The following is a 10761-nucleotide window of genomic DNA, read 5'->3' on the forward strand; positions in this document are numbered from 1 at the left end:
GCCCCTATTGATATAAAAGGAAGGGTGAAAGAAAAATAAGAAGCAAGTCTTGAGGGAGTAAAGAGCCACCGTTAGGTGGTTCTGCGCCAAGTGCGACCGATTGTCCTTCCTTTATAGATTGAACTACCGTAACTCCACTCAACCAACAAAGTCAATTCTATACTCAAAGTTGAGTTACCGTACAAACTCAATATCTATAAAAACTAAGGGGGAAGAGTTTTTACTGAAGCCGAAAGGTATCCTAAAGGAATGGTAGCACCACAATCCACCCAGACGCGGCCATCATAAATGGTTCGTGCGACGGCGGCGGAAGCAGGTTCTGGATAATCCATTCAATCTTCTTCTTTTCTTTCTCTTTTTTCTCTTTTTCTTAATTTTCCTCTTCCCATGGAACTCCCTCTTGAAACATTTCCAGAAACTCGAGTCTTATTTCCTCTTCTTCCGGCAGCATTTCTCCTTTGAGCGGCATTTCCTCTTCTTCTTTCGGTGGAGCTTCCTCTCTAGGTTCTTCTTGCAGCCTTATCCCTTTTCAAAATTCTTCTTCCCTTAGGATCGCCTTTGGAAGCCGGAACGTAGGGGTCATGATGATCCAGTGGGAGGGATCTTCCTCACAAAGCCAGAGAGCATTAATAACATTAATTGTAGTGATGGTAGGGGGATGTTGGAAATCGGACACTTCCTCGGCCCAGCATGTTGAGACCGGAGCGTGACTAGGGAGCGAGTTCTTAAAAACTCCCATTTTCTCGTTGGGGTTCTTAGGAGCTTCCTGTTCATCCGCCACGTTGATTTTTCCTTCTTCTATGAAATCTTGGATTTTTTGCTTTATGTTATATTATTATACTTCGCTTGCATCTAATAGCTTATAGGCTTCTTTCCTTGCTGCACTCATTCACTCCGGAAGTGACTACTTTACTTTCTTATACTAGCTATTCTAAGATCTACCTTATCTTGCTTATCGCGAATACTGAAAGAACTGGCGATTTACTGCTGCTGTTTGTGCTTATTTACCGTACTATGAGTGAGCTTGCTCGTACTTATTGATTGCATACTGTCTTGCTCCTCGCATACCACCGTACTAAATACCGATTTCCACCTATTTTATTTGCCTTTCTCGATTGCCTATTTGCGCTTTGAAGTCCTTATTCTCGATTGCAAGAGGAAGACCAATCGCTCTTATCCAACAGCTTCTATTTGCGGAACAGCCATCGCGTAACTACCGCGATTTGCTTACATGCTTGTTATAAGAATTCCTTACTCTCTTTGATACTCTCTATGGATTCTTTATTCTGGGCTAGGTAACCAAGTTAGTATACTAGCGGAGCTCTTGAAGGGGGGAAGTCTAAACGAGTAATAAAAAGGCTTATCTATATCATTAGTCCCCCCCGAAGCCCCGCGACCGTTGCGACAGGTAGACCGTTTGAGAGACTTGCAAGAGTTTCGAGAGTTAACGACAGGAGAGAGCGATTGAGAGACTTGATTACAACCGTTAGAGATTCGCGTTAGCATACTCGATATCGCACAGATCAATTGCAAGGGAGATCTAGATTGAATAAAGAAGATCGATTCATGTGGCCCTCTTACTCCCCTTACTTGATACGATAGAGATCAATCGTTTACTTCAACTAAAATCGATGAAGTACTGAAACTACTTCAACTTCAATGGATGAACTTCTTGCTTGCCTGCCACTCCTCTGAACTTCGCTACCTTACTATAGTTTTTTAAAGTGGAATGAAAGTCGATATTTTACTTTTTCTTTAAAAAAAGCTACGGCTTACAAAATAAAGGCTTTTTTCTCTCGTTTTCCCAGGACGTAATCACCTATGAGATGGCTTTCACAGGGCTTCTTGCTACAGAGAGATTGCCGTAGACAGCTTATTAAGGGAATGCTATCTTTAGCTCCTAGTAACGCGCATCCCTTTGATTGCTTCCTTCTGGAATCTCAAGCATTAGCAAAGTGGCTAGGGGACATACATTAATTCAGCGAGAGACCTCTGTCAACCAAGGTCTGAGGAATGGGAAATTCCTTAGTTTCAATGCTCAAGTAGTGATCTATTGCCGGGAGTATTCATTGAATATTTCATCATATACGCAAGCGACTGACGGCCTCGGAGGAGGGCTGACGATCTCCGGCTTAATCATTGTCTCGGCTTTCTAAAGCTCTGTCACTGGCTTGACTCTCCTGGTAAGGGAGCTACCATCGAATACATTCTTTTCTATCCTTCGAACTACTCTCTAAGCCCACGGGATTCTCAGGTTTCTCTATCCAGAATCCACCTACCCTAGCTACATTCAACTAAAAACTAGAAGCGGTGAGTCCTAAGTACACTCACTGTGAGGTAAGGAAGTTCATAGCCAGTCCTAAACCTCAAGGGAAGAAGAAGCAAAGAGCAATCTAATTCTAAAAGCGCCTTCTATCTCTACCCTAAAAGTCATCTCTTTCTTCGCCTAAGCTCCTCCCTAGCAGCACTCTTCAATTAGCTACTTCACTCAGGCCTATCTTGTTCTAACCTTCCTACTAGGAAGGACATTACAACAACAAAGAACCTAGCTACTGGGCTACCATCCAAGAACAAGAACTACTAGCAGCTGGAGGGGCAGGATAGGCTAAGAAGGCAGTCAAGGACATCAACTACCTAACAGCGGAAAGACCGATTAGGGATATAATCCATTCTTTTCCTTCCTATCTTTTCTAACCATACAGTTAACAACCAAAGACGGAAAGAAATTATATTAGATAGGATAGAGTAAGACCTACGAGAAAGAGAAAAACTAGGAGAGGAATGCCAACAACAGCGGATAAGCAGAAGCGGAAACCTATTATACTTTATATGCATTGCAGCTCTTGGAGTCTAAGACTTCTAACTCTTTAGCCTCATTGGACTCAAGGACTTAGATGAGCTAACGGTAAGAATAAAAACCTGACTTTAGGAAGGAAGGGGAGAAAGGAAGAACTATCTAACTATTAGATGAATGAGAGTGATTATATGACCATCTTGATTCAACCAAAAGGCCCATAGGACCTATAATGGGGGAGTAGCTGAGGCTATCTAAACTCTCGTTTAAATGCTTTAGAGAGGCCCCTTGAGGACAACTTCTTACAGGGTTTTCTTATCTTACTATATCATACTACTTTCACTGGCCTTTGGACTGAAGAGAAAGGGCATTCTAGCCCCTCTCTCTCATAACAGAAGAGAGCAACTACAGGAACTCTCTTAACTTACTGCCTTAGCCATAGCTTCATACTAGCTACTAGGAGAGACTTCGATGCACTCACCTTAGAGAACTTATAGTTAGGTAAGGAAGGGAAGATACCATCCTAGAAGTGAAGCTACCATCCTACAGGTAAGATCTATCTCTTCTCCTGCCTTGCTCTAACCTTCAAGGAAAAGGAAGGAGAAACTACAGGAAACTCTTAGACGCAAGGCTGCCTCACTCATATCACTGTACTAAAGGCAATCACAAACAAGAAGAGGTGAGTCCTTAGTACACTCCAAGTACAGGAAGGACACTTTAGCTACATATTACTCCCAAAGGAAAGAAGAAAGATCCAATCTAATCTATTCTTTTCTTTCCTAGCTTCCCCAACCAGCTAGCTACTAGGAAAGAAGAGAGCTACTAGCAAGAGAGGGATAGATAGAAGGGCTTATAAGGCATTCTAGAGGGATATAAACCTGCAGGAGCAAACTTATTCTCCTCAAATTGCATTGAGATCTTGGAGTCTAATAAGAACTACAGGACGAGAGAATGATATTAACATCACTAGGAGAAGCGTCCGGGTTGTAAGAGGCACTTGAAGACAGTACCTAGCGCCTACAGACTGCTTAAGGGAATAAGACCTTTAGCTCCTAGGAAGAAGGAAAGAAGGGATGAGCGTAGATCAGGGTGGTCGTAGAGAGGAAGGAATCCCCTGCTAAGGATATCTGTTACAAGATGACTACTCTTTGATCTCTCTCCTACGCTCTTCGATAGCTGCTTGGCTTACAGGAACTACCAGATTGCTAGATCTTATTTCTAACCGTCAACTAAAACGCCAAACGACGATCCTTGCTTGCGCAAAACCGTCCACTAAATTGATTCTTGACGTCTAACGCTTTACTATCGCGCACAAGATACGAACAAAACAACTAACGCTGCTCACGCATTTACGCCAGGAAGAGCCAACTGCTTTCTTTGGGATCCGCGCTTGGGGTACAATCTATTTATTATAATTATAGTACACAACCGAGTCTCTTAATAAAGAGAAGTTGGGGACATAGTCAACCTCCTACTATAAGAGCGATTCCCTGGGACCAGGATCGAGGGAAGGGGAAAGATTGAATCTTGAAAGACTGAGCCCGGCTAGCAAGATCGGGAGGTTTAGTGTCCTCTTAAGAAGGAATACCCAACTTCTGGGGTCAGCTTCGATCACGAGGAGAGAAGAGCGGACCATTGAAAGTCTAAATTCCTATCCGCCCAAGGGGGAGAGTTCGATTTCAAATCCAACGATTTATTTACCTACGAATCTGCTATTACGCAACTCAACCCTTCTCCGCAAACTCTTTCAGTTGTTGGATGCGCAAAACAACCTATTCCCCTTTCCGACGACTCGGTGACCTTTGACACGTTACACCTGGTTGCACGTAATCTTGGCTTTCGCCTTTCACTCGTGCAGTTGGACTGACTAGTGACTTTGAACCTTGAGACCGAGCCCTGCCTCTCACCTTTCGGTTCATTGCAAGGAAAGGCAAACAAGAAAAAAGGCACCTTTGCTTTGGGCGGACACAAGCCCTCGGGACTTGACACTTGGACACCGGGAAGCTTGCCCCTGGAGACTGGGTCCTTCGTTTGGAACTGCCCTTTTCCTTTCCACTTTGGAATTCCTCGTTGCTTTCCCCACCATTGGCAGCCAACAACATCGATTTCAGAGCCTAAAACCAGCAAAGCGAGCAAGTTTGGAAAGGAGGGACTCATTCCACCCGCCGCTTGGATTGCTGAAATCGCTCAATTGAAGCCAAACCGGGTTCCTCGATAGAGTGAGATGCCAGTCAACGGTTGGCAGGGCTTGTTATGCCCAAAACAAGGCTTTTGATAAAGGATTCTCGGAAGAATTGGCATTTTGCCTTGCCTTTCTTAGAGTTCGAAATCCCTATCCAAGCCGATCCAACTCGGATTTTACTTCATCTCCAACCCCAGAACCAAAAACCTCCCTGGAGCTTGGTCATCCCAGATGAGCTGAGCTACGAAGTTTGGCATTCGTGAGGACGCAGCCCTGTCAGAAAGGGCATTCTCGCTTATCTGTATATGAGAATTTGATAATTGGGTCACCGCGGCAGAGCTTCAATCGAAATAGTGATTCTTTGGCCGGGTTTGCTTATCCAACCCTCGACTTTAAGGCATCTCATTAGGTCCCCCCATTATAGGCAGTTTCAAAGGCCCTAAAACGCCTAAACCCGGCCTTGCAACAAGGAACCTAGACAGAAGAACGGAATCGTAGCCTTCAAGCTGACGTCTGAATATCTCATTCATAATCCGACGAGTTAAATGAGAAAGGGGCGGTTTCATAGCTCTAGCTTGCTGCGTCAACTGGCCCTTCGTCATCCTTTCTGTGAGGTAGCTTGTCTCCTCCAGCTTGTCTGGTTAATGGGGCTCTCTATTCAAAGATTCAAGAAGTCACTCCGCTTTCTGGGATGGAGAAGTTTCCCTTTCTTTGATTCATTCGCCCTACGTGATCATCTACTTTCTTCCAGTGGAGAAGGGACAGACCTTCCCCGTCTAGTCGAATAAGTCAAAGCGATTTTGGTCACAGAAATGGGAGAGACAAAAGAAAATCTCAAATCTTAGCCAATCCCTTGTCAGAAGGTAATCTTCCCTCTCGCCTGTGCTTGTGCGTTCCTATCTCTTATGAATGAGTCAACCGGATCGTGAAGATCTTACTTTATAGAAGCTGCGGAACCTGGAGTTGATCTGCTCTGAATCCTCAACTTCGAACCAAGGGCTTCTTTCTCAAGATCGAATTTAAGGCTGGGGTTATATAGGCAAAACGGGGGTTGGCGGCATCTGACATCAAATCACCTTAGCTTCATCAACAAGGTCTCTTTCAAGGCCTAAACCCCTTCCTATGAGCAAGAGAAAAAGCAGACCTTCAAGCCAAGCCAGGGTCAACAGACCGGGTCCAGCCAACAAGCTTGAGCTATGAAAGAGAACAACAACTTCTATATCTATATATGAATTATTGAGAACAAAAGCGAGCGAAGCGATAAGACAGCAAGCACTTATAGCCTTATAGTTCAATTCCTGTATGCAATCAAGCAAGCTATAACTTGAAGCGAGAAAGAAAGCCTACGGGGGCTCGTTCTGCGAGGAAGACTAGCATACCTGGAAGAACAGCAATCCATAAGGATAACCTGATGATATATCTATTATACAGAGAATCAGAGTTAGGGAGACTCGTAAGCTAAGCTCTAAGCAAGCACTGATAGCTAGTAGTGATTTGATTCTAAAGGCTAAAGGAAGCTAATTCATGCTAGTACGGATTCTTAAGTAAGCAATATAATAAACACAATAATGCCTAAGCAATGGAGTTGTGATTCTTAAGTATGCTCTTTCAAGCGAGTTGTCAGGTAAGTCAGGAATGCCTAAGCATAAGTAAGGCTAGCTCATTCCAAGCAAGAGAGACAAGCTCTCCTTAATTCCATCTATAAGCCAGAGAGGCAGGCAAGAAAGGAAGCATAGCATGCAAGGCACTTCTCGCTCTTTAATAATGCTAGTGGTTCTGCTCCGGTAGGCAAGATATAAGAAAAGCTAACAATGAAAGCTCTAAGCAAGGCAAGGAAGCTTAGCTTCTCTACTAAGCACTTCACTCTAGTTGTTATGAGAAAGTAAGCTAATGAAAGCAAGCAAGGAAGATAGAGCTTCATTTCCTCTCCCTGACCTCTTGCTGGAAGCATCGGAATCAAAAGATTGAGAAGGAGGTGGAGGAGAGCTGCGATTCCTTTGGATCCGGAGATTGAGATGATGCCTAATGGCTCTAGTCAGCTGTTTCTTACCCTCCTATTCCCCACCCCCCGAGTCCTTTTGATGGATGCTTTGTAGCTTACCTTCGAAAGATGTTCTATTGGGTCACCTCCTTCCATTGGGAGAGAGATCGGGAGAGCTGGGTTTGGTAGTTCCCGTTAGCTGGCAAGGATACGAATACAGGTAAACCAATTCCTTAGAAGTCATTCGATTTGAAAATCATAACAAGACCAGGACGAAGTCATGTGGCAGCTTATCATCTTTCCCGACTACAAAATGGGGAAGCTCAAAAGGGGGAGGATGCGGAGTTACCAGACGCTAACCTTTTTGCAGTACGACAGCCTCCGCCGGAGACTTTGACAACTAAATAAAGAGAAAACTAAAAAATTCTCCCATTTGATATTCTATTTTTTCTTAAGACTGGGCTTCCCCAGAGCGCTCCGCCCGGTACAATAAGATTAGAAGGAAGGATTTGGTCCGTAAGGCAGCCAATTCTCAGTGAATGTTTGATATCCAGCAAGATACGGAACAAGCAACGGAAGGCCCCTCAAAGAGTAAGGCGCGCTCCTTGTATAGTAATGGCTCCGGCTTGCCTTCGACCAAGGAAAGAAAGTCACACCTGTCTCCCTATCCCTCAAGGGGAAGCAAGTATGCTGCTAAGCCGCTCACTGGCAGCATGAAATGAATCCATGTCTCTTCGTTCAGAGCCTTCAACCGGCGAGTAAGAGCCGGGTCTTCTCTTTGTCTCTCACCCGATCCAGTGGAATCCTATTCCTTTTCTGTTTCTCCTGGGCAGCATCTAACAGGAACTACCTTCCTAGCTCTCCCGGTCCTTCGACTTCGCCAGGCAATCTAGGTATTCAACTCCTAGTGACCAACCAAAGGCCATTCGCAGAACATCTATTGCACTCGAATCCGAGCCATCACCTCTAGCTGGTGACCCCATAGCTAGCTGCCTGCATAAAGACCTAGTCGCCAGTACCAGGATATCTCTCCTCTGGATGATGGCGTTCCTTTTCTTCCAAAGCCCGGCCATCTCTTTCCCAATCAAGTTCATCCGAACCCGATCAAAAGGAATGAAGTGAGCTGGCTCCGTTCCCCTCTCATCCGCTCCCCATCTCGTTCCCATTCATCCGACCCATCAGAAGCGGAGGAAGTCCCAGCTGAGCGAATTCCCATGTCTATTCCGTCTCGTTCAAAACCAGGGAGTTCAGGCCCTGGGATCCGGATTCAAGCGTTCTAGGCCCAACCGACCATCGAGTAGATCCAAAGGCAGCCATATCGTTGATTGAAATCTCTTCGTTCAAGCCCCAGCTTCTGCTGCTAGCCAAGCACCAAGTAATGGGCGCTCGTACTGGATCCGATCCATCGAATGACGGAAGCTATGAACCAGTACTTGACCGAGTGATTCCCCTGACGGAACGGAATTAGACTGAAATGCGGAACTACTCCTTCCAATGGCTTGCCTCGTGACCCCAACGGATGGAAGGGAGTACGAGCCGGCAAAGAACCTATTTGATCCAAGGACCGGAACAAGGAACTCAGAAGCATCTATTTCTCCCCTAGCGGCATCCTAGCAGAGGACAGCAAATCCACATCCCTCTGGGCAAGCAGCTGGTAGCAGTGACCCAATATCTGCGAACTCCCGTCTGCAGAACCATCTGTACCACCAGGTGCTACTCCTCTTCGCCATATCTATTTCCATCTCCGAATCGATCCGTTCCCGATCCTAGCCATCTAGTGGCTGGCCATACGAGCAAGGAAAGAAGGAAGGTGAACCCAGGTCGGTCGATGTTATTCCGTAAGATAAGATCAATGGTGATTCCCCCTGCCCGGTGCTAGGCGATCAAAAGCTCCATTCGAGAGACCAGTCAGCTCCCCTCGATCTTTGTCTTCAAAACCGGGATTCTTATTCCTCCCCCTGAAACCCTGTTTAAACCTCCCAGAAGCCCCTGATTCCTGTCTAAAACACGAGAGAACCTTGCCTTGTGGGTAAACCTTCGGCCAGGCCTCACTCTAGTTAGGCCTCTTCTAGGGGATCGTATCTAGTAGAGTAAGAAGACGATTCTTGATGACTATTATATTATTAATTCCACGTGCAAAACCGTGTACTCTCCCGGTGCTTTCCTTTCGGGTTGGACCAAGATATTCTTCCCCACGGGATTTAATTTGTTCCAGTCAATAAGGGGCATACCTTCAGTGTGCTTCTAGTTCTAGAAGGAATTCTTAACCCCTCGATTGAAGACGAGAGGCAGTCCTGTTCTAAGGTCGGCCCGCTCTTATCCTACTCCTACTCCTCCTACTTCTTCTCCTTCATCGTCGTTGGTCCTTCTCAAAGATTCTCTGATCAACCAGCGCCTAGAAGTCACCCTCCCGCCTACCTTACTACTTTCCTTACTGAACTGCCCTCCTGACTTCAGATTCAAAGATAAAATTTCCCCGCCTGAAAGAAAGGATGGAATTCCTGATCCGCTTAAACAACGGAAAAGCTTTCAAACAAATCAAGAGTGCGGGCGGAAAGGATTGAAAGAGCTTGCTTGAAAACCATAGATAGGCGCCTACCTGAAACTCGCCTACCCGAAACGGAAAGAGGTTTTTTCTCTCTGAAGCATTTTTTCTTTCTTTTCTTATTTGAACAGGAAAGAACTTAAACAAGGAATGAGCGAAAAGACCTTTCTTAAAGAGTACTGTTGCTTTCTCATAACTAAAAAGCAAAAAAACCGATATTCAGAAATGTAGCTCTGTTGCTGACCTTAAAAGCTTACCGAACTAGCCTAGCGGTTTTATTCTCTACGACCTCACTTTCCTCATTTGTATGATCGTGCACCACAACACATACTTCACTCGCTGCGGTAGCGCTCAGTGTCGGTCGTGTACCCGGTGTGGGCGTCTCCTTCCCCACCTACCTTGCCATCAAAGTCGCAATGAGAAGTGTCCGTGAGATGATGAACCTTCCTCCTCAAAGCTAGACCCAGCTAAGCTAATTCGCTTTAGAGTGCCTCTATCTAGCTCTGATAGCGAGCGTCGTTCGTCATCTCGTAAATGACTTTCATCAATCAAGCCCTCTTTTTCCTATGTTCTTTTCCCCGCTCTAGCCCTGCCTGCTTCGGAAAATGTCTTGCTGGCGAACTAGAAAGAGTTACCTTCTACTGGAACCCCAAAACTACGATTTCTGCGCTCTCAACATGCATTTGAGCAAGCTTCCGATCAGCCTCGTAGCCGTCTAGCTCTTTCTTCCCTCTCCTGTTACCTTTCCTGCGTTCATTAAGACAGGTCGATTGCATTTGCTGAATGCTTCAATCGCTACTGAAAAAGCCTGAATGGGAATCATACTGAGGCTTCAACGTGAAAAATAACGCATTGAAATAGCCTTTGAAAGACGTTCACCTCGTGCTTCTTTCGAGGGAAGCACTAGCTTAGCGCACAGCTCTCCTGTAGCTTATTGCTGAACTGAATTGCACTCGGTCTACACCCTAACCCTTCCGAGAATTCAATGTCTTTGAGTTGGTGGTAAGTGAGTAGAGCCCCTAAGTAACTCATTTAAGTAGATGAACCACGCAGCCAGGCATCACCTGACTGAAGAAAAAAGACAGGGTATCGGAGGACCAGTCAACCTCGTAGCAAGGAAGACTCACTGATGATTTAGATGGAGGGCGGAATAAGGCACGCAGAATAGTACGGAGTCGGAGATCATAAGACTCAAATCTTTTATTAGACAGTCCTATAGCCCGGGGCATGAACCATACATAGGATTTAATAGGGACGGG

Source organism: Camellia sinensis, unplaced genomic scaffold (genome assembly GCF_055761805.1).
Source record: "Camellia sinensis isolate YWXY unplaced genomic scaffold, ASM5576180v1 Unanchor149, whole genome shotgun sequence".
Lineage (NCBI taxonomy): Eukaryota > Viridiplantae > Streptophyta > Magnoliopsida > Ericales > Theaceae > Camellia > Camellia sinensis.